Raw genomic sequence first — 24,394 nt, 5'->3', positions numbered from 1 at the left:
ATTTTAGGAAATGATGTAAAAAAGTCATTGTTGCAGTGAATGTAATAATTATTAATAAACAAGTGCGTATATAGCTAGCTGAACTATCAAACTACTAAAACAAGTTTCAGGGTAGGTAGCGGATGTAGACAGTGAGTGCTATTTGTTTACGTAGGAGATTTTTCAGTATATCCCTTGCTAACTGCAGAAGAATCAATGGATCATTTTCTTCTTCTCTCATTACCTTATTGTAATAAAGCCTCAACAAAAAGACATTCATAAATAATATAAGATACAAAAAATAATAATTGTAATCTTAAAACTTTTTGGGAGCCGTTGTCTGTAAAATTGTAAAAATGGGACCCTTACTGTAGATACCTTTCGGTTTTGTTTTGGTGTCTGTATGTTTTTTTAATATTTTATATATAAATAATTAATATCATCAATGTGGCTACATATTAAAATCAATATTAAATTATTTTTTTATAAAATCAATGACACACTTTCTACCTACTTTCAATGCAGTTCTACTACTTTATAGCTTTTACTACATGAACTCATGAATGAATCGGAATTTAGGCATAAATCACGGTGTACGGTAAAAAATCATATCTGATGAATTAACTGTATTTTCCCTATACAAATACGAAGCGAACGAAATTAGAGTTATCTCTTATAATTGCATTTACTATCCTTCTTTGACGTGTAATTGTAATGTAGTGTGCTATTGCCATGTCAAATTATTCATGAGTGCGTTACTGTAATATTTTCAAACACCGAATGTTGTCTACGTAACCTATCTATACTTTTAAATATCATTGGGCTGCAAGACCTAAGTCATCTTTTAAAATATGCGAAATGATTCTAGTGCTGTCTTCATATCCCGTGATAAAATATTTTGCTTTCGGACAGTATTTCTTCAAGTAAAGAATTCGCAATGAAGAATTTGAATTTCCCCTACTGCTTTGACCAATTTTTTCGTGCGAACACTACGTGAACGGCCAGATCTTTTTCTGTCACAAGCAGAGGAGCTATTGTATCTATTAATATCCCGGTACACAAACATTTTACTAATACCAAGCATATGAAGAGTTTTAAACATAACATACCTACTTTGTATAATGCAATCACAGCGATTCGGTTCTCTTTATCACCACGCCACTTCAATTTAATATCGCAAAATATTGTACAATGTATATGTAATGTAACTGTAACAATCATATAAAAATTACAGAGGTTAAAACTTAGTATCCCGTAGCACGAATTATGAGGTAAAAAATAATGTAGTTGATAGAGCTTTAGAACACGGTTATAATGATATCACTGTTATTACAAGGTAATGCACCGTTTTCAAGAAAATAACGAAAAAAAATTTAACCTAAAATAGGTAAATCATGTAAATAAACACTACAGTTAAAACAACGCACGAGCCGAACGTAGCGTGCCGCGGCCGCGGCGATAGAGCTTTGGGGATCGATGAACATGAACAATAAACCTTTTTATAAATGTTTTCCTTTTATCTAAAAATAATTATTGATGAAGCGGTCTAATCTGTCATAGACTTTTTTTTACATTTCATTTCACTGTTTTTCATACAATTTATGGCTGTATGGGCTTGAACCCTTTGCCTGAACGAAGAAACCAAAATCATTTTGTGACAGTCATATAATCGTGGAATAAAGCTCTAAAAATACAATATTTTTACATCCAAATTCGTGCTACGGGATACTAAGTCCAACCCATGACCGATTCCAATTCAAATGTAATTTTTAATTGTAAAGTAAAGTATTTATGGCCAGAGTAGGTAAGTAAAGATTATATAACAGCTGAATTCAACCAACGGACATTACGTCAAAATACATAATTCCACCCGCATCGCATTGACGACTGGCATTCTACAAATAGGCGTTTAAAAAATATCGCCTCGCACAGCCACTTTGTGGAATCAATTACCGGCTGATGTTTTCCTGAACCGGAACGACTCAGGGACGCATATTTAGACCCCTGGTTTTGAGGATGTCCATCATGCAAGCCTTGTCCCCGTTTGCCCCTCTTATGTAAAAAAAAGTCAGCTACCAGCCATCTACTAGCTAAGGCTTAAGGACTTTCAAGAACAGAGCATAACCTTAAAGGTTAGCTACGCATTTCTTGACCCCTCGTTTTGCATATGTTCATGGTTGGTTACCTGACCACTCCACATAATGTGTAAGTTAAAATGAAACAAACTTTAAATTCTTAATTCAATTGTAAATTAATCTGGTCGGCTCGTATAGGCTACCGGATTACACTAACATTACATTTGAAATATGTTATTTTTTTCTTAAGTCTCGTTCAGAAGGCAGATTTCCTTAGAGCAAGAAACTCTAAGGTTGCTCTTCTCAAAACAGAATGATGTTACAAGTTCGTATTTTCAATTAAATTTAAAAATCATTTCAATTACAATATAGGCAAAGTAATGCAATAAAAATACTCAAACGTCGATTGCCTTACATGAGTAAGTCAAAAAAATGTAAATTAATAAGTATAAACATAGTTAATATATGATAATACGATACAGTAGGTGCATCAATATCATATACGGTAAATAAAATAAAGGCATTATGCGAGCATTTTTTTAGCTATTATATGTGAAAAATACATAATAACTTTATTAAATAAAAGAAATAAAAAAACATGATACTAACATCCTAATTTACGTTTATAATAATATCGCGACCCTTAAACACTGCAAAATTTTGTTTTGCGTGAAACTCTTATAAAAAACCATTCTCCTTTATTCAAATTCAACACGATTACGTATTCTTCCCACGAACAATTTAGGTTTTTGGTAATAAACAAGTAAAGGGATTAAGACAACCTCATAATTTAGTGCCTGAGCACTCTAAATAATAAGGGACGCACTGGTTAATCGTGTTTTAGCGACGAGCCTTTTATCTGAGGGAGATTTGTTTTAAACTGATACATAAATAGATCTTAATTACTAGGCAAGCTCTTTGTATACGTAATTAGATGTCTCATTTGATGTGTGTTGAGTGTATCTTTCGTGTTACACATCTTTTGATATGTAAATTACTCTTCATCAAAATTGCCGGGAAAGTGTTTCTTATTACATCGCTTTCACGCTCATAAGATATTAAGCACGTGTTACTCTTGCTTTACTATAACAGCACTGATGCGGAATTGGTGTTTTATCTTAATATATATAAATTATGTGTCACGTTGTTTGTCCGCGATGGACTCCTAAACTAATGAACAAATTTAAATGGGGATTACTTCATGGAGTGCAGTTAAGTCTAACTTGGGAGATAGTATGGTTTTTATTTCGATTTGGGACCTATAATTATTTTTATCTATATACATAAGAGATTTCCACGCATATAGTCACTCATCACGATATCTTTGGAACCATTTGAGCTAAAGACTTGAAATTTGGTAGGAATATTCTTTTCACCGAGTAGAGGTCAGCCAATAACGGATTTTCCAAAATTCCATCCGCAAGAGTTTTTTTTTATTATGAACAGAACAACGTCTGTCGGGTCAGCTAGTTTCCAATATTTGTGATGTATGGACATATTTACTATGAGAGAATTTATCGACGCACGGTTTAACAGTTCTTGCTCTGAAACAATTTCATTATAACAACAGGGAGCATATTTCACGAATAATTCTTGATGTTATGAAATATTATTGACAAATTCTTAAAAAACAATATTCTATTTATCATGTACAGAACAACGGCTGTCGGGTCAGCTAGTATTATATAAAATTGATAAATAAAGGTACAATTCAAAACTAATTCTATTGTTCTCCTTTAACTATACTTGTGACATACGAGGTAGAGATCGATTACAAACAGATAGACCAATGACATAATATTTCGGATTAAACTTCGACTTTTTTTGTTTGATCAAATTATCTTTGTTTACTTAAGTATTTGCAAATAACTATAGTAAAATATTTCTTTTTAAAGTTGGTAGTTTTTTTTACAGGGTTTATGCAAAATATGATCAAACAAAAATGTCAGATTAAATTGTTTTCATTTTGGAGTCGATTAGTGAAGGTACTTAAACGTTTTCTTAATGACAAATAGATTGTTGCATATGCGACTTTAAGGTTTTGATCCAAATGATACAGGAAAAATGTAAGGAGTTTTTCACGTGAACGTAAATAAAGAGGAGACTTGATAGATGCTTTCTATTTAGGAAAATGCTTACGGAAATCGCAAAAACAACACCGCAGTCTTATTTAGAAAAAGCGGGTTTCCTCGACTTTCCCGCGTAGATTTCGGCGTATAGCTAAATCTGTTTTGTTAGTGATCGGATTTAAATGAAATTAATGATAAAATATATTATTATACTTGCCAGAGTAATTAATTCAAATCGGTAAGGCTGTTACTGAGATGGGTGTGCACAAACGTAAAGACAAATAGATAAAAATTCAAAAAAGTATAATATATTTGGTCGGTTACAAGGACAAACAAGCGTACAGGTCACCTGTTGTTAAGTGATCACCGCCGCCCACAATCTCTTGCAACACCAGAGGAATCACAGGAGCGTTTCTGGCCTTTAAGGAAGGTGTACGCGCTTTTTTTGAAGGTACCCATGTCGTATCGTCCCGGAAACACGGCACAAGGAAGTTCATTCTACAGCTTTGTAGTACGTGGAAGAAAGCTCCTTGAAAACCGCACTGTGGAGGACCGCCACATTCTCTCCTATTGTTACTATATAATTAACGAGCTTGCTAGGAATATTTGTCTATTGGGAAATTTTCATCTGATTAATGATTTTAAATTTACAAAAATTAATCTAAATTATTTTCAATAGTATGGTGGCAAACCAAAAAATATTAATGGTATCAATATTAGGGGATATATATTGGTTTTGAGGCTTCATATCTATTCAAGGAACTATCTTCCACGTATAATCAAATATGGAATGAATTTCCATGTGCGGTTCCTTCCAACGATCCTGTGATTCCTCTAGTGTTGCAAGAGAATGTGGTAACCCTATTAAGGGACCTGAGTACTCGTTCTCTCGTTTGTCCTTCTTTCCATAAAACAATATCAGTGTGGTATAACTATTGTACAGTGATAATAAATGTAAAATTTAAAATATGTTATTTTAAAAATAAACTTCTTTTAAACGTGATTTGGCAAATCTTAATATAGTATCTGCATAGACATAGGGAGATATAATTGACTACTCACTTGGCAATTGATTCAAACAAAATGTATGTGAAAAAAAATACTTAAGAAAGATGCGTTTTACGCCATGCATGCCATGCAACTGTTTGTATGAAAAATATGACGGGTTGGCCGCTCTTCCCTTAAGAGACAGTGGCTAGTGACAACACCTACAATTCTTCGTATTCTGCCCCTCTGTAGTACCAGCCATAACAAAAATTTTCAGAATCAAGTACGTATCTATTAATATTTGCCGTAGCTAGTGAAATTACTGGGCAAATGAGACTTAAGAACTTATATGTCAAGGTGACGAGCGTAAATGTAGTGCCGCTCAGAATTTTCTAGGTTTTTCAAGAATCCTACAAGAAGTGGCACTGCATTATAATGGGTAGGGCGTATCAATAACCATCAGCCGAACGTCGTGCTGGTCACGTCCCTTACTGCCTTAAAATGTATTATATTAATTTATTATATTAATTTTGCAAGTTAGTCGTGTCTGTTCAATAAATATTTTTTCATGAAAAAATTATTATACACATTACGTAACCAAATTAACAAGAAAATACTCTTTGGAATTTGTATGTTTGTCAGCACATTTGTACACACTAACACGCTCCTCGTAATTTTAAGTATATATTTTATTACTATCAAATGAAATTTGAAAAAAAAATTTTATGAACAGTGCGGGACACGAACCCGAGACTGTGCGAGCACTCTTACCAACTGAGCCAACCATTCGAGTGGCGTATAGTTGATAAAATCTTGTATGTTTTGTTCAACTCTCAGGTTGTGTCTACAGGATCTACTTTATAATTGATAACCAGCTCAAACCCAATTTATTAGAAAATTGACTAGCCATGTCCCTCTTGCAAATCTAAACAATTTGTTGTGTTTTTAAAGTGATAACCCTCATTTCTGGGATTAAATACACATATAAAAATTGAAAACAAAATTTTATTTGTGTATTTAATCCCAGAAAGCCCAGTCGGAAATGAGGATTATCACTTTAAAACATAACAAATTGTGTATTGCTATCGGTTCACAAACAATAAATTGAAATCTATAAAGACAATAGATACGCTGATATCTACTCTAATCTACGCGCTTATTGTAAATAACTAATATAATTATTTCCTTAAAATTCTAAATAGAAATCATCTATGAAGCCTTTATTTACGTTCACGTGAAATACATTTTCCTTTCTCGTTGTGATCAAAGCCTACAATCGTGTATGTGATGTTAATCTATTAGACTTTTATGAAAGCGGCTGTTGAAAATACCTTGACATTCGCTGATCAACTACTAAACGAAAATCAATCTTATCATTACGTTGTTGGTACTCTGGTAAAATTGGTTATTTTTCTGAGGACACCCGTAATATTTGATTGAAACTCTACAATGTTTTTAAATAAATTTCATATCAATTTTAAAATCTACAATTATAATAATGTTAAGTTATTTTACAGCATAAATCTCCGTTATTAGTAAAACTTGTTTGGATTTCAGATATATGTTTTATATAAACATTACATCCCTATAAAATATTTGATGTTACTATGAAAGGTTGTGCAAGTTGATGTAATGATGTTCTATTTTCTCTCAGTGATCAATCTTACAACATAACCTAACTAATCAATCATTTTATTGAATGTTACACAGATGCTTAATTACTAGAACTTACTAATTAAATAATGTAAACAAAGACTCCACAAGGTTAACGTCTACAGATTTATTAATGTAATTTAATTAATTATTTGTAAAGCTGGATTGATGACTATGTTACTTATACGGCTTACATACCTGTTCAATGAATCTTTTTCAAAATCATTTCTTCATTACACTTAGTATTGCTAAGGGAAAAACCACTTCACATATCATTCACAAGTCTTGATTCACCATACTGTTAGGTGCATAGTTGATTGTATTGTTATGCACGTTTTTATGAATTGATTTAAATGATTGAATATTGATTTATGTTCGTGTCGTGTAGAATTGGTTGGTGTTCTGTGATTGAGCGTACGACCGCCCGCGCGACTGGCGTCTACCTAGCAGGGTTGTATTCAGAAGCCTCAACGGGCATGCGCAGTGCGTAAGCCTCCCCCGTTTTTCAGCGGCCGAATTCTCTTTATTAAATTACTTTACGGCAAAACATTTTAATAGCCCCCATGTTATGATGAATTCTTCATTGGAAAATGTTTATTATATAGGTCAATAGAAATGCTTTGGAAATAATGTAAATAATATTAATAAGCATTTTTAATTCAATGACAAATTTTGTTGTAATTTTATTTATTAAAATACAATTCGACCCCAAATAGTCCAGGATCCAGGGTCGAATTTCAAGATAGTTATTCGTATTACAATATTTGTGGTTTGATCAAAGAGATCGTCCCCTCCTTTCAACATGTATCGATAAAAAGTTCATCAAAAACAATTACATCAGTTTAGTTGAGTTTATTCCGATAAAAATTAGATTCAGAGAGTTATCTTGCGATCTGACAAAGAGTTAGTAATATGTTTTGTTAATCATCAATACGACATAATTCATCCCTGCCACTGCTGTTCTACAACTACAATCGATAAATTTTGTAAGGGAAAAAGTTTAGTGTCTCTTAGCTTAGCCTACCTCTCAAGGCAGATTGCACCCGAGCAAGCCGGATTTGTAACGGGAAGAGGCACTCGCGAACATTATCTTATACTGCGTCAGATTATTGAGAAGCCAGAGAATTCAATACAACACTTTACATCTGCTTTGTGGACTTTTGCAAAGCATTTGACACGGTCATATGGACACACCTTTGAAAGATACTTGAGGAAATTGGTCTACTACCCCATTTAATAGTTCTGTTGAGGAGGTTGTATGCGCACGGTACTGCAGCGGTACGAGTGGATGATTTTTTCAAGCGAATTCAAGACTGAGGCCGGTGTACGACAAGGATGCATCTTATCGCCATTACTCTTTAACATCTACACAGAGTATATTATGCGCATTGTCTTGGAAGATTGGAACAAAAGAATATCTGTTGGGGGACACATGATAAATAACCTCGGATACAGAAGACATGGAAAATTTTCTAAACCATCTAGAAAGTACCAGTCTCCAATTCAGGCTTGCTATTAACCGAGATAAGACGAAGATGATGATAGTAGACCGGGCCGAACAAATTGGATCCAACGTACATTATATAGCCAACTGTGAAGTGGTACAGAATTATATTTACCTTGGTTCTTCTATATCAAGTACTGGAGGATGTGGCGACGAGATCAGACGACGGTGCGCCATCACCAGGTCTGCAGTGGAACGACTGGGTAAGATTTGGAGGGACAGGAGGATTACCAAGAAGACTAAAGTCAGATTGATGAAATGCCTTGTGTTTCCAATCTTTCTCTATGGAGCCGAAACTTGGTCTCTGAGATTGCAGGACCGTCGCAAAATTGATGCATTAGAGATGTGGTACTGGAGACGCCTCCTAAAGGCCCGTGGACGGCATTTCACACCAATGTTCCATCCTCAAAGAGCTTCGTATTAAAGACAGACTATCGTCAATTGTGCACCTAAGAAAGTTAAGAATACTGAAGTTCTTTGGTCACGTCTCTAGAAATGAGAACTCGATAGAGAGACTGGTACTTCAGGGCCAGGTGGAAGGCAAGATAGAACGCGATCGATCGCCAAACCGCTGGATAGACGCCATCACAAAGGCTACTGAGTCCACCATGGTCCAGTGTACTCGCAATGACTCTAGCCGTCAGAAATGGAAGCACATCGCCAGGAGATCTACCCTCAGAAACGATATCGTCGCATCGAACACCCCACCGTGTACCTCATCAGCGCAACCACGACCATTCTGACAAGAGTGTCCGACTAAGAAGAAGAAGCTTAATACTGATCAATTGCATAAATAGACCCTGGCTCCTGGACTATATGAATTTTATATCTACAGAGAAATATATCATGCTGCTAATGTATAGTAGGGAGCGAGAAACTTATTTGATACAAAAAAGACCGATTTGTTATTACGATACTGACAGCCTGTGAGTGGGCGCTCGAATACCGAATTTATATACAACTAGCTGACCCGGCAATCGTTGTTTTGCCATATAAATGTGTTTTAGAGTCACTCAGAGTTGCTCAAATCTTATACAACTATTTCATTGGTGGCTGATAGAGGGTAGATTGAAATTTAATTAAATACTGATTACTAACTGCTGCTATGTTGAACCTACAATGAAACTAAACGATTAATTGCTGCTTTGTAAACCTCATTGTCTCATAGTCCTTTGATTTATACCTGTAGGTATTTCAATTACGTTTGATTAATTGCTTTATAGAACAGTTTAATTTAAATCGGAAATTTACTTAACTACGGAAAGTTTAATTTAATTGACTCATTGATATTCTTGCGAAAAACTTAGTATCATGACCAACTAGACATGACTAGATGACCCGACAGACGTTGTTCTGCATATCTATACATATAAAAAAAATTGGAGTGTCTGTTTGTTATATTGAAATAACCGTTATATATAAGGTACATAGACCAAAAGAACATTTTTTACAATTTTTGTCTGTCTATCTGTCTGTTTGTTCCTGCTGATCTCTGAAATGGCTGGACCGATTTTGATGGGACTATTATTGGTAAGTAGCTGATGTAACTTAAGCTACGTTTATTTCAGAAAAAATCTATTATTTTAGAAAAATAAAGTAATGGTCCAATTTTATTTATATGTATAGAATAGCCGTTCCCGCCCGCTTCGCTGGGCGAATTTTAAAAGGAAGGAACATTGGAACTCAAAAAATAAGTAGCCATAAACCATCTAGGATAAATTTCGCATCGAATGGTGGTACTTTCATGCCGATACGATCAGTGGACCAAAAGTCCGTTTACATTTGAATCGGTTGCCGCGTCTAACAGCGACGGCGGAGGGGGGTGAAAGGGTTACGCATTCCAAGAGCGGCCAATGGGAATTACAAGATACGACACAAAAATCAAGCTCCATCAGGTGTGTTAATTATAAAATGGATGCTCAAGTTTGAGAAGACGGGTTCAACAATGGATTTACGTCGATCTGGCCGGCCTAGAACGTCGAGGGACCCCGAAAACGTGGAGCGAGTAAAATCGTCTGTTCGTGACTAACCTGGACTATCAACTCGAAAGCGGTCTGCTGTCCTTAACGTGCCAAGATAATGATGTATTAAACCGCATTCTCAAGAAAGATTTAAGTCTACATTCCTATAAAATCCAAATGGTGCAGGAATTAAGGCCTCAGGACCATGCCACTAGGTTGCAGTTTGCGAACGAAATGGTAGAGCGGTGCACCTGTTTTACAAACATTTTTTTCTCAACAAGGCACACTTCCACCTAAATGGGCATGTTAATAGACAAAATTGTCGTTATTGGAGTGACACTATGTCCTGGTGATCAAAAACCCCTGCATTCCAGCGAACCAACCCAGTAACTCTTGGTGAATTAAAGGATCGTATTCGCACAGAAATCCAAAACATCTCAACAGAAACATGTAAAGCTGTCATCGAAAATTTCCGCTCTAGATTGCAGCAATGCCAGAATAATGAAGGATTGCATATGGATGATGTGATTTTTAAGAAATAAATTCCCCTTTTGTTTACTATCAAAAACAATAAACAATTTTGATCTACTGCAATTAATTTTTTTTAATCATCCTTCCAATTATAAACGGACTTTTGGTCCACCCTGTATAATAGATATTTTTAATTAAATTTATGATTTTGAATGAATTATGCTTATGCACTTACCAGTGTGAGGCTTCTTTGCACAGTAGGCTGGCTAGATGGATACAACAGCGGAGCCTTTTCTGACGTCCAGCAGTGGTATGAAGTAGATGTTGGGTGCTATAGCTAGTGTTACTGGGCTAATGAGATATATCTTATTTGTCAAAGCGATGAGCGCAATTTCTCTGTCCTGGGTTGGTCCCTCATGTCTGAGGATCGCGATCAGTATTACGGTTGCATCTGAAGTGAATGGAGGCTGATCTGCCTCCACGAGTTTCTGTTCAGTGCGTCTCTTTCATCCGTGAAGAATTTGTATGAAGAGTCTTTAATGTGGTCAGACCATCTTGTTTGGTATTTATTTTAGAATGTCATTCGAGAATCCTGAGTGGCTCTGCTCTTCAATAGGCACGGCAATTCCTTTATCATCAGGTGAATTCCTCGCTCATCTCGTCAGATTTTTCTCATCGGGAAAAGCGTCCAAGAAAAAGTCCTCAAAAAAAAATGTTAGCAAAACATACTATCTTAGAATATAGGGGATATATCATTTACAGCTTCCTTCCAACAGTGACGCAACAAAAATACTCGAACATTTTGAATTCCTCATAAAATTAAAAAATCTTACTTGTGAGAGTCACAGACCGAGGTACACGTTAGTAGGTACCTACCTAATACAGGAAGGAAAAGGTTTTTTCATTCTTGGTCATAAATCGAAAATTACATCATAAAAATAATTCAAAATCTGTTTCAGCTTGTACTAAAGAAGCCTTTCCGATGTCCCACATGACATTGTTAAATTAATTCAAAATTTGTATAGCCGTTATATACTTATTGTATATATTTATTTTATTTATTTATTTGTAGTATATCAACGTTGTTCGTTGTATCTTTTTTATGTTAACCTAGAAGTGTGGTTTTTTCAAAACTTCAAGAGACTCAGTTGAGTATATCGTTTTAATTTCAACTCGATACATTTATGCGTTCCCGAGATAAAGGGTCTTGACAGACAGACGAAAGAATGGACAACAACGTAATCCTAAAAGGGTTCCAATTTTTTCTTTAGAGATTCGTGACCCTAAAAATATTATATAAATAATAAAACCTACTATTATTGTATTAATATTCACACACAATATAAATATAAACGACCATATAGCCGAAAGGTTAGTGACCCTGACTACTAAGCTAGAGGTCCTGGGTTTGGGTAGGTGCAATCATTTATATGATGAATATGGATGTTTATAATATGTATTTTTGTGTTTAAGTATGTATATTTTATTAAACATAGAGTTGTCTTCCACCCCATAGTACAGGCTATGCCTAGTTTGGGGCAAGATAATGTGTGTCAAAGTGTGTCAATATAATTATAAAATTATTACAAACACATCATAAAAACAAGAGACGACCAACCATCGTAGGTTCGGTCGGTGAATAGGGCGACGGATTCAACTTCCGCACGATGCGTGCCATTCCCAAAATAGCTACCTTCTGTATCTGATCCTTAATCCAGTTATTATTATAAAAATATGTTAAACTTTAACACAAATCATCGACAGGATTGCACTATCACTCAATGGGCAACCATTAATAAAACAGTAAGGTATCATCATCCATTAACACGTGAGTCAATCTCGTCCGTAGATAAAAGATATATAAATTCAAATCCAAGTGACGAATGCGAATCAAGAAATAAAACTATTCTCTGCCAAACTTTGAAGTTTCAAACAAGACCAAGCTTTGTTTCACAGCGACTTTAAAAGCAAAGCCTTTTACAGTAAACAGGATATGTATTGATCCAGTTTTGAAGTGTTGGCGACAGAAGCTCACAATTCTGATACTTTCGTACGTAATAACTCGGACAAGGAAATCTAGACAGTGAAATCTAAGCATACTATAGAACAGGTGTTCGCTTAGGACAAAATTAGCATTCCACGCTTGCTCCAGCTGCATTTGCTATTTCGTTTTCCAATACAGACAATCGGAAAAAAACTTTTATTGTAATCGACTACAAAATCAAATTCAATAGTTGTTTTGAAACTCCTTATTGGAATATTATTTCAAATTTTATTAACAGTCCGTTTATTGAGAACGATTGGTTTATTAAAAACGGGAAGTTTACAAAATTATAATAAATTTATACGAAATACAAGCTGACCCTGACCTGACAGACGTTGTTCTGTAGATAATAAATAAAACACTGTTTTTTATGAATGAATTTCATAACATCAAGAATTATTTCGTAAAATATACTCCCTGCTGTTATTATGAAATTGTTTCTCAGCAGAACTGTCAAACCGTGCGTCATTAAATTCTCTCATAGAAAATATGTACATACGATACAAATATTGGAAATGAAAGTAATATGGGTCCCAAATCGAAATAAAAACTATCCTATATCTCAAGTTGTACTAAACTGCACTCCATAAAGTAATCCACGTGAAAATCAGTTCATTAGTTTAGGAGTTCACTGGAAACAAACATCAGGAGACTGGATTTATATATATTAAGAGTAAGATTTTAGCTTTATCCATTTCTTCTTGCCAAAAACATTAACTGACTTTAACCATCAATGACGTTCTATACATAAACCATGCATATTTTGATTACCAAAACGATTATAATCCAAGGGTCATTGTTTGAAGCGAACTATTAGATATATAAAAAATATCATTTATAAGTTTTCATTAATTTATGAAGTTATATACCGAACACTTATTCGGAAGCTGTATTTTGAGTACATAAATCATAAAATGACTTGGATTGTGTATCTTCCCATTCCAAGTTTAGCTTTAAGAGACGAGCCAACATCTGGTGATTAATGACTTGTTAATTTTATCTTATCTCAACAGACAATAGAAACAGCAAAAACTATATTCAGCTCTAATTACTAGAAACGCTATAAAACCTTTTGTTTTTCGTCTGTATCATTAACGATAAACACAGGGCTTTGGGCATTTTTCCGAACACAAGATGTATTCAATTACCATATATCAACTTATCTTACAGAGAAACTAAAACATTAAGACATTTTAGCAATATTTAGAATTGGTAAGGTTATAATTTGAGAATTAGGACGAAAAGAGTTGTTCTAGTATGTAATTAGGTGTAATGTTTATATTGCACCTTCTGGTGTTTCACAAGGATTACATTTAGGGCCACCTCTCTATTTGATGTTTATAAATTGCATATGACGTCATCGTAAATGCTCAGTTTTCTCTCATGACGTCAAAGTATATCGTCCAGAATGCTTTGCAAAAGATGCGGATCTTTTACAACGATATAAACTCGATCTCAAAAATTATTTATTCAGGTTACAGATACACTAATTAAAAATGACACCTATGAATGACAAATTTATACATATTACTATACCATTTAGTACAAATTCGTAAAAGTTGAGTTATAACGAAATAAAGTGGCAAGAACTTCTTCTGTTACTACCCGCCCTACGACGGCGCCAAAAGCAATGATTTTTGAGTTCAAATAAAAATATTATATCCTCTTATAAAATTATAAGGGAGATCAGGTATCAGTTTTTCGAGTTTGGGGAGTACTAATTAATTCCAATTTGAATTTTATTTATCAATATGATCATTTTATTGCAAACTGGAATAGGATAATCAAAAATCAAATCCTCAAATAGAAAATTAGAATTTCGAAGAAAGTTAGATATCTGCATACCCTGTTTGTTGAAATACAACAGTATAATTATTAGTAATAAATAAATATAACCATTAGAAAACAATAAAAAATTATTTAAAAAATTCTGGGCATTGGAATGTCCAATTGCCGTAACAAAATCTACTTGCTGGAACTATGTAGTCTTATTAAGGCTATGCACAAAACCTTAGAACCTAATTAAATCTAATATATAAAATTCTCGTGTCATGGTGTTAAACATTGAACTCCTCCGAAACGGCTTGACCGATTCTCATGAAATGTTGAGTGCATATTGGGAGAGTCTGAGAATCGGACAACATCTATTTTTCATCCCCCTAAATGTTAAGGGAGGACCACACGAAATTTTTTACTAAATACTGCATATATATTTTAGACGAATATTTTGAAATGAGAAGATGTAAGAAATTTATCGGTCTAGAGTACAAAAACGAAAGTTGTACGATCTTAATGCTAAATCTATATAAAATCAATCTTAATTAAAGATCGAAATCAACAAAGGTTTTATGAATTCAAACTTAATGTAACTTCTTATAAATAAAATACAATCTTTCGAGAAAGTTTGATCGTTAGTATGCCAGACATCTTCGTACACTTTAAAATGATTTGAATCAGATCCTTGAGAGCTTCAGAGCTAGGAGACATGTTGAGTTGCTATCTTTACCTGGCTCTTATCCAAGTTACTAAAGTCTGGAAGGATCCAGAAATATATGATTAATTATTCTTATGATGTAAGTGGCCTATTTACGAGTATTCTTTCAAATCATGAAATATTTGATGTTTAAATAGTATATGAATTGTTTACAGTATATTAGTCGCACATGCTGAGATGGTTTGGACATGTCGAGAGAATGAATGAAGAACGATTGACGAAGAAAATGTATAAGGCCAGTGTGAATGAAAGTGTTGGAAGGGGTAGACCTAGGCGGACGTTTCAAGATCAAATCAGGGACGTCTTGAAAAAAGGCCAGGTCAAGAGTACCCTAAATCGGAGAGCATGTATGAAAGGAATAATGAAAGTGGACGAAGCGAAACAAGTATGTAAGGATCGTAGCAAGTGGAAAGAAGTTGTCTCTGCCTACCCCTACGGGAAAGAGGCGTGATTTTATGTATGTTTGTATATATTAGTTGCACATACTATTTTGTATTACAAGTGCGACGATTTATGTATTATTTCCGACTCCATATTCGTTTTTAAACTTTTGTAACTAAAATTATAATTTTATTTATTAAATTAAACTATCAGACGCGTCAACCTCAACTCAGTTTTGATATTTCGAAATTTGCACGCAAATTAACTTACAAGACAAGTAAACTTTTAGCACTCAAACAACATTTGCGTGCGACAAGTAAACTTTTCGCACTCAATGCATACACGTAATTTTAAAATGGGCAAACGGCTCTTTTTCAACCGCAACAGCGAGCGCCAAGATACCCGCATGAGTAAGACAAACGCTTTTAACTAACACGATTCATATATTGGATGGAGCACCTTAAAAACTAAGTTGTCTTGTACATCACAACCATTGAAAAATACTTTATTGATTGAAATGAGCCGGCAACGCTCTTGTGATTCCTCTGGTGTTGCAAGAAAGTGTGGGCGGTGGTGATCACTTAAAAAAAAAAAAGAGTGGCCCTTGAGTTTCTTGTATGTATGTTCTACTCACGAGCTCTATTTTTTCCAAACATATGGTAGATTCGGTTACTTAAAAGAAATATTTATAGTGACGATTCAAAAGCTCATACTTTAAGCGTTATTGAATTAAGTTTATTTGACTTTGACTTTGAAAATTTCTCATCTAATTCTTAACATGGCAAAATAATGTAGTTTAACTAATGTTTTATTTACTAATGAGCAAGCCAGCTTTTCTGAGCAATTTTTATATTAGAATCATCAAAAATTGTTTCTACTTTCCGACTAATATTTATAGATGAAAAATTATAAAGAAGAAAGCACTCACTGGCTGGAAAGGCTCACCGTAAACTTATCGCAGGCGTTTAAACATCAGACAAGTCAATTTGTATGAAGGTTAATAGAAAATAAAACTGGTAGAACTTTTAAGAGACTACAAATACGAGCTTCGTCGCAGCGTAGATATTGCGTAATTATATTCAGCTATCAAAATACTATGGAAACAGCTTGTAAAAAGTAAAGAAAGGTTGTTATTTTTATGTGATATCTCTCACTTCAGGGATTAAATATACAAATTTTATATGTACCTAAATCTCGGGTTCCGTCCGAGGGCTCTAGCCTTCCTAAATCGGCAGTAATTTTTACTGATTTTTCAGATACACCAAAACCGAATGTGCCGTACGGCACCCTACTTCCGCATCGAGTTGTGACCCTTATTTTGTTTATAAGATAGGTTATCTGCATGTTCTTATAGCTTTGTTAAGGCTTTCTGATACATTCACTCAAATTGTCCTAATTACAAGCAATCTATTGCTACACGTAAAATAATACGCATTGACTGAACGCTGCCAGAGCGCCTAAATCGCGCCGATACCATACCACGCGATCAGTTTCCTGGAACGGAAAGGCTAGGACGGTTGGCTCAGTCGGTGATAAATTCGTATAAAGAAAGTTTGAAAATAATAATGAATAAACGACACACCAGCCCTCCAATCTTTTCAGAATAATTTGGCATTCAAGATTAAACTTCAATTCAACTGATTTAAATTCAGTGCTTTGCTCAGAGTTGGCCACAGTTTGAACGATAAACAATATAAGACGAAAACAAGAGGGAGTTTCATTTCTTAGAGGCACTAACGAGCTCGTTACTGTGACAAAGATTACAAAGGATCCTTGTTGAATTTCGCTGAATGGGTTGTTGTCCCGCGCGTTTTTGAGATATGTAAATAAGGAATTATTTAGCGCTGCGTAAGATGCGAGCCTCCGTATTATATTCTGAATCATTAAACATGACAGCATTATATAAGTATTTTATGCGTCGTATGTTATGTGAGACTCATTAGTGAATGGGTGTCGTAAAAGAGATCGCGATGTAAGGCTATACGCACACTGACGCCGTGTGAATAGACGCGTTTTGTTTCTACATTATGTATGGTTAGTTGTGCCCGTATTTCAACCGCGTATGTTAATTTAAAAGATTTTTATTTATTATTCGCATAAAGTGTGGAATACTTATAAAATATATTTTGTACCTATATGCTACAACCGACAATTGAATACGAAAAAAACGTAAACGAAAAGACATAATAAGAATCGCAAAAACTGCAAAATGGAATTGGGCAAGCCACATATCAAGAGCCAGTAACGAAAGATGGAGCAGTATAGCGACGAACTGGTAGCCATTACACGCCAAAAGAAGAAGAGGTAGACCTGGTGCTAGATGGAGAGATGACCTAGTAAATTACGAAGGAGTGATGTGGTACCGCACAGCAAACACGGAACGACGGACGAATGGAAGAAGAAGGGGGAGGTCTTTGCCCAGCGGTGGGATGATAAATAAAATATTGTAAATTAATTAGTAAAAATATTGATTGAAAAGGATTACATTATACACTGACAAACAACATTTACATTAAACACTGACAAAAACAAACAAAATAGCGTGGAGCACTGGCACAAATGAGTAATAGTCTATAGTGTATACACTACATGGTCAGCTGCTGCGAACTATAGGCGCCGCCCGACCGTCACGCGACATGCAACACACAGACGAAAACGTTTGAGACGGTGTAATAAATATTGTAATAGGTTTTAATAAATAAATAAATATACTACCACAGATTTCTCTTAGTTGTACTAAAGAACAACTTTGGTACAGAAGTATTTATGTATGACGAGCAGATAATTACGTAGACACAGAACAAGAATCACGCGAGCGCTTTTTCTTTCGGTTTTTTAATTCTATTGACGATAGATAGCCAAGAAACAGCCCAATTAATATTATTTTTCTAATAAAAAATATTATTTCTTGTCCAGCTGGTAATTCTAGAAATTATCATTTGCAATTGAACAAATAAATTAAAAACTATGTCTTATGATATAAACATAGATTCATTTGTTTTTTTTTTTATGGAATACGAGGACAAACGAGTCGTTTATCCTCCTATTCCATCACCTGTTGTTAAGTGATCACCGCCGCCCACAATCTCTTGCAATACCAGAGGAATCACAGGAGCGTTGTCAGCCTTTAATGAAGGTGTACGCGCTTTTTTTGAAGGAACCCATGTCGTATCGTCCCGGAAACACCGCACAAGGAAGCTCATTCCACAGCTTTGTAGTACGTGGAAGAATGCTCCTTGAAAACCGCACTGTGGAGCCACACATCTAGATGGTGGGGATGATATCCTAACTTGTGGCGTGTCGTGCGAAGGTGGAATCCGCCGGCAGGAATCAGGTTAAACAGATCTTCGGAACACTCCCCGTGATAAATGCGGTAGAAGACACACAATGAAGCGACGTCTCTACGCAACGCCAAGTGATCCAGCCGTTCACAGAGCACTGGGTCCCCGACAATTTTGAGCTCCTCTGCATTGCACGCAGTCAAATGGATCGAGCTGCGCCAGACTAGAGATGACAGCAATACTCCATATGTGGCCGGACCTGCGCTTTGTCCAGCGCTAGAATGTGGGCCGGCTTGAAGTATTGCCGTGCTCTATTAATGACGCCTAAGTTTCTTTGAAGCCAATTTGGCTTTGCCCTCCAGATGGCCACGAAATTGGCAATAGCTCGAGATTTCGAGACCCAGTATTCCGATACTAGGCCAGGCTTTAAGGGAAGTGTTGTCGAAGAGCGGTGATACGACAAATGGGGTTTTAATAGGTATACCAGAAGATCACCTGCCGACCGACCATGGCGAAAGCTGTATTGTCGGTCGTTGATCAACTGAGACTGATTAAACAATATCATGGTTAAACAAAAGAAATCTTAAAGACAATGGGTGCACAATCAACACTACGTCGGGGTACGGGGTGGCAAAGTATGCAGGTTTAGCCGTGTTGGGTACATTTTGCATTTATTATACAATACTTATTTGAATTGGAAATGAATATATAATATGAGTTTGAGAATATATATGCGAGTTCACTCCACGTACACTCAAAAATGTCCATTTTGTTGTGGAGTTCATTTATATGGCGAAGGGCTCTAGTTAAAGGCGACTTTGCCAACACATTTATTCTCGCCATCGGAATGGATAGTAGTGGCGGATTGAGGCGTCTCCACATGTACCGGTCCGGCACACGGAGACTCAAGCAGCACTCAACTCAGTATACCCAACCATACCCAGCACAAACAGTGTCGAATACATAAGTGGGTAAAATGGGTATACTCCATATAACTTGAAGTATAGGGGCCTAACGAATTTGTTTTGGACACGCTCCAATCAACCTGTACATGTCCTCATAAGGGGCCCATATCGTCGAGTTGTACTCCAGACGACTCCTTACCAGTGCATTATAAAGTACCTTGACGGTTGTGATATTAGTGAACTCTTTAGAGTGTCTCAAAACAAACCCTAAATTCCTGTAGGCCTTTTTGCAGGTTTAAATTATATCCTCTCTAAACATCAAGTAAACGATGTAAACAAAACACCCAGATCCTGTATCTGCTTCACGCGCTGCACTATATCCATGCCTATCTTGTAGTTATACAATATAGGTATACTGGCTCGGGTAAAACTTAAGACACAACACTTAGCAGGATTGAAGTTCAATTTATTCTCCCTGCTCCAGTCTATCAATTTTGAGATGTCGTCTTGTAGGTGGTCGCAATCCGATTTTTGTCTTATTTGAAGCATTAACTTTACGTCATCTACAAAAAGGAGACATTTGCTGTGCCTTGGGACCTTTGGCAGATCGTTTATCGTTATGATCAATTCGAGAGGTCCAAGGCCTTGACTTACTCCAGATCTCGTAAAGTAGGGCTCCGATTCGTATCCATTAAAGTCTACATACTGCTGTCTGTCTCTCATGTAAGAAGCCCAGAACTATATTGTTTTTGGCGAGCAACCTACATCCGCTAATTTCCTCAGCAATACGTCATTATCGAAAGTATCGAATGCTTTTCGGAAACCAAGGTAAACCACATCTACCTGTATTCCAGAGTCCATTGCTGGGACCAAATATGTCATCAGATTTAGTAGATTAGTGGCAGTGCTTCGGGCTGGATGAAACCCGTGTTGGGAGTCGCAAAATTGCGCTGACACTTGGGCGTACAGCTTGCGATGTATAGCTGATTCCAACACTTTGCCGGCGTTGATAGGACTGCCACCGGTGTATACCCACTGACATCTGGTCCCGCTTTACCCTTCGGGACTGGAATAACTCTCGTGGTATTCCATAATTCAGGGAATGTACTATATTTCACGCATGTGTTAAAAATGTATTGAAGAAGCTCAGCTAGTACCCTACTACAATCCTTAAACAAGAATGCTGGTATGTCATCCGGGCCTGCGGAACGCTTTGGTTTGAGGCGCAACAGAGCTTCATTCACTTCCGCCACAGTAAGCTCTTCTAAGTGGACGCGCGCGCTGCTAGCCCCGTAGCATGCCGCCAATCCTGCGTCCAAAAGTGGCAACAGTTTTCGCAACTGTAAACACTTTCAAAGAACTGAGCAAATTGCAAAGCACTTTCTTCATTCGTGAGAAGTTTGCCACCTTTCAACTTGACGATGACCCTCTTCTTGCTTTTATATATTCCCAAAAAGATTTCGGATCAGCGGAAAACTGACACTGAATTTTTTCCTTGTGTTGTTCATATGCCGCTTCAACTTCTTGTTTTACGGACTTTCTGTATAATGAGAATTTATTGTAATCACTTAGTTATTTCGTCTTCTTATACCGCTTGTGTAGCATCGCCTTAGTTTTAATATTTTTTATTAGGTCACCATTCCGGATATCGATAATTTTCACTACTTTTTCTTTAATTTATTTCTTTTAGGTACACATTCTTCCAAAGTATTATTTATTATATTATAGAAATAACTTAGCATTTCATCTAAATAACTTATTTTATATAATTTAGACCAATCAAACATAGTTAATCTGGAATACAGCAATTGATAATCGGCCTTATAAAAGGTTCCATTTGCATCGCAAATCGCGTGTACCTGAGTGTAAATGTTGAGCACTGGGGCGCGGGGCGGCGGTCGCAATTGCGGCAGGATCAAGCGGCGATATAATACTATCTTTTTATATTATCTTTAATTGAATATAAATATATTTATTATAACGAAATCGTAATAAAATAAAAACTATACATGCAGGCATAGTATTTTTATTGCTTCATAGCTAGCTAGTTAAATATAAAGCTCGACTAATCACTCGACATTCCGATTCAAAAATCCGTCAATGTGAACCGAGCCTTACTGGTAAATATCAGCTTTTGTGTAAAATATTTTGTAGAAATAACGCCTTTACAAAGTTCCGGGTCAGCTTTTTGTTCGCTGTAACAATTAATAATCTCCACACTCATATAAATTATGTTTTCACTTTCGCTTGCTTTACCCTTTTTAAAAACGAAATTCAGTTTAGAAATTAAATCTCGTGTTGTTTCGATAAACGGTTACGGTAAAAGCGATGAACGGATTCTTGAAAACATAAATATAAAACAATTTGTTATGTTTTTAAAGTGATAACCCTCACTTTTGGGACTCGAACCCGCGACCTCTCGCGTTCCGTGCGAGCGCTCTTTAATTTTTTTAGTAATTAATCCCAGAAGTGATGGTTATACTTTAGAAACAACAAATTGTTTAGTTTTGCAAGAGCGACATCTGCAGTCAATTTCCTAATATGCAAATATTGGGTTTGAGCAGGTTATCAACTGTAGAGTCTGTAGATGAAGCCACAACCTGAGAATTGAACAAAGCATACAAGATTTTATCAACGATACGTTACTCGAACAGATGGCTCAGTGGGAATGAGCACTCCCACGGAATGCGAAAGGTCGCAGGTTCGATTCCCGCATCGTTCATAAAATTATGTTCTCAGTTTTATTTGCGTAATAAAATATATAAAATTTAAAATCTAACGCTACACAAATAATGCAGAATCCAGTAATGTATGAAAGGCTTGAGCGTGTGTGCCGTTTCGTAGATACGTCCGTGTACCAGTGGGAGGCTCCTTTGCACAGGAAGCCGGCTAGATTATGGGTCGGCGCCTATTTCTGCCGTGAAGCAGTAATGTCTTTACATTACTGTGTTTCGGTCTGAAGGGCGCCGTAACTAGTGAAATTATTGGGCAAATGACACTTATGTCTCAAGGTGGCGAGCGTAATTGTAGTGCCGCTCAGAATTTTTGAATCTTTCAACGATTCTGAGCGGCACTACATTGTAATAGGCGGGGCGTATCAATTACTATCAGCTGAACGTCCTGTCCGTCTCGTCCCTTATTTTCATTAAAAAAAACGTTACTTCTTTTACGGCTTATTTCAATCTGAGCGTCTGGTAATAAAGAAAGACCTAAAACCTGCGACCTAAAGCCTTTAATATAAGGTACTCGTCTCATTCAAAGTACGTCAATTTTATTCAGAATACTTGAATGAATAACGATGAAGCATGAGGTCTGATATATTTTAAAAGTTTTCCCAAGAGACTTCGTGTGGCTTGAAATGCTTTGTCTGTTGACTAGTAATAATAATAATATTAACACACTTTTCACACACATTATCTTGCCCCAAGTTAAGCATATATAGCCTGTGTTATGTTACAAGACAATGATATCTATATATATAAAAGAAAGTCGTGTTAGTTCCACTATTTATAACCCAAAACTGGCTTTACTGATATGGCTGAAAATTGGTGAGGAGGTAGCTAAGAGCCAGGAGACGGACATAGGATATAATAAGTCATAAAATATTAAAAAAATTACGAAAAATATTATTATAAAAAAAAATATTTTGATGACATCTCGAGAATAGAAAGAATTCAATAAAGTTTTTTGTTAGTTTCACGCTATATAATAACTGACAGTGCACGTGATGTTATTCAAGTTGACCGGTTGGTGTGTTTGTTTCGAGTTTCTATTAGCTTATTGTGCCGATATTATCATTAGCAATGTCACGACCAAGACGATCAAATTATTCCCGACAAAGACGTAATGCAACTAGGATTCGAAATATTGCGAATGAAAGGACTGAAGAAGAACAAGAAATTGCAGGTGAAAAGAACCGAGTATGGATCGTCTTCATGCTATGAATCACAAGAGCATAGCGTAGCAGCCCGTAAAGCGGATCGGCTGGCCATACGAAATCGTCCAGTAAAACCTCAGAGATCAACAATTTATAGATAATTTTCGACGCACAAGAAGAAGTTTATGAAGTACTGATTTGAATAGAGCAGCGTTTCGATACGATTGCAGTACTTACACTGTACTGTAGTACTGCTTGCATACTAGCTTTCGCATTGGGCCGATGGACGTTGTTTGCGAGTATTCTGCGGAGAAACGCAAGAATCGTGCTGCCATGTTCTAGAAAACACTCAAAAATACAATGTTTGTTTCCAAATAACCTCATTTGGGGCAGTCATCTAAGAACGAGGATTTAATCCGACATTCAAGGTATTTATTTATTTACATACTTACACACAATACAGTAAAAGAATAACATACGTACTATACTTATTCCTATGTAAAGTGTATGCTAATTCTAAAAAAAGTGTTTATAAATCAGTAATACGGGTTTTGCTTTTGATATTGTAGATATAAGGACAGATTAACCATCCTATTGGATCACTGCAACCTCTCGAAGATGCACAGCTTAAATTTTTACAATTATACTTCATGGGCAACATGGACAAGTAACTTGATCGATGTCAAGAGATCAATGCAGTAGCAATTGTTCAG

At 35.8% G+C, this 24,394-nt stretch overlaps 1 protein-coding gene across 2 annotated transcripts in view; it reads right to left on the bottom strand.

Moving 5' to 3' along the window:
• LOC126975296 (glutamate receptor ionotropic, kainate 2) overlaps nt 1-7,183 on the bottom strand; it is a 66,141-nt gene extending 58,958 nt beyond the window's left edge. For both annotated transcript variants that reach the window (XM_050823108.1, XM_050823109.1), the window contains exon 1: nt 6,962-7,183. The gene's annotated coding sequence lies outside the window, so the exon portion shown is untranslated. The remainder of the gene's footprint in view (nt 1-6,961) is intronic.
• Between the last annotated feature and the right edge of the window lie 17,211 nt (nt 7,184-24,394).

Source organism: Leptidea sinapis, chromosome 35, assembly GCF_905404315.1.
Source record: "Leptidea sinapis chromosome 35, ilLepSina1.1, whole genome shotgun sequence".
Classification (NCBI taxonomy): Eukaryota; Metazoa; Arthropoda; class Insecta; order Lepidoptera; family Pieridae; genus Leptidea; species Leptidea sinapis.
The sequence above is the reverse complement of the archived record's forward strand: the minus strand, read 5'-3'. Positions and strand labels throughout refer to the sequence as shown.